Below are 1,258 nucleotides of genomic sequence, written 5' to 3' on the forward strand. Positions count from 1 at the left end.
GGGAGGAAGGGAGGAAGGGAGGAAGGGAGGAAGGGAGGATGACAATTCATTGAACTTTCAGGAGAGAACAAACATAAGCTTAATAGAGATTGAGGGAGGGAGGGATGGGCTTGGGGAAGGACAGAAAAATGTTGATGTGTAATAATAAATATGCTAATAATGACACTTAAAATTCAATTCAAAAATTAAAAATAAATAAATTTACTCTGTATTGACCTTTAAACTCTAGTTCTTTGTTTTATTTTGTTGTGGTTGCTCTAGGGATTAAAATATATACTTTAAGACATCATAGTCTACGTTTAAATAGCATTATACTGCTTTTATAATAATATGAGTCCTGAGTCTAATTTCATTTATTGTAATATATTTTATAACTTGTGCCCTTATCATAATGCATATTTTAAATATTTAAAATCTGTAATATGTCATTATTTTTTAACAGCCAACAGCCTGTGCATGTGAGTGCACATGTGCACACGTGCAACTAAACAGATAATAAAAAGGTGCTCTGTATTAATTTACATATTTTCCTTTTCTCATTTTTCTTTTCCCAGCTGTGGATCTGGGCTGCCTTCTGGCAACCTCGTCCTTCAAGCTTAAGAACTTCTTTCAGCATTTCTTATTGTGCAAATAGGCTGAATATGAATTCTCAGTTTTCACCTGTTGGAAAATATCTTTGTTTTGTCTCCATTTATAAATATTTTTGATCAATTTAGCATTCTGAATTTGCAGTTCTTTTTTTCCTACGATATTTTACAGATATGATCCCATTGTTTTGCCTTCCATTGTTTCTAATGAGAAATCTGCCTGTGTTTGTGTTGTTTCCTTCTATGTAATGTGCCTTTCCTCTGGCTTATTTTATGATTGTGTCTTTCTATTTGTTTTAATATTTTGACTATAACGTGCATAGTTGTGTCTTTCTGTGTACTTATCCCGGTTGGAGTTATTTTACCTTTGTGCATTGATAGCTTCCAGCAATCCTAAAACCCTCAGCCATTAAGTCTTTTTCTTTTTTCAGTTTTTATTCAATCAAAACTGATTATACATATTTTGGGGGTTCGACAATGAGCTATGCTGATCAAATCAATATTACTAGCATATATATTTTTACAAATCGTAATTATTCTTTATGCCCCTTGTCCAATCTCTCCCCCTTCCCCCTCTAATCACCCTAGATATTTTCTCTCCTTCTGAAAGAGTAATGGTTGCTCTGTTGATCAGGTCCCCCAATATTGTCATAGAGCAGATGCTGCTTCTG

Source organism: Galeopterus variegatus, unplaced genomic scaffold (assembly GCF_000696425.1).
Source record: "Galeopterus variegatus unplaced genomic scaffold, G_variegatus-3.0.2 Scaffold11780, whole genome shotgun sequence".
Classification (NCBI taxonomy): domain Eukaryota; kingdom Metazoa; phylum Chordata; class Mammalia; order Dermoptera; family Cynocephalidae; genus Galeopterus; species Galeopterus variegatus.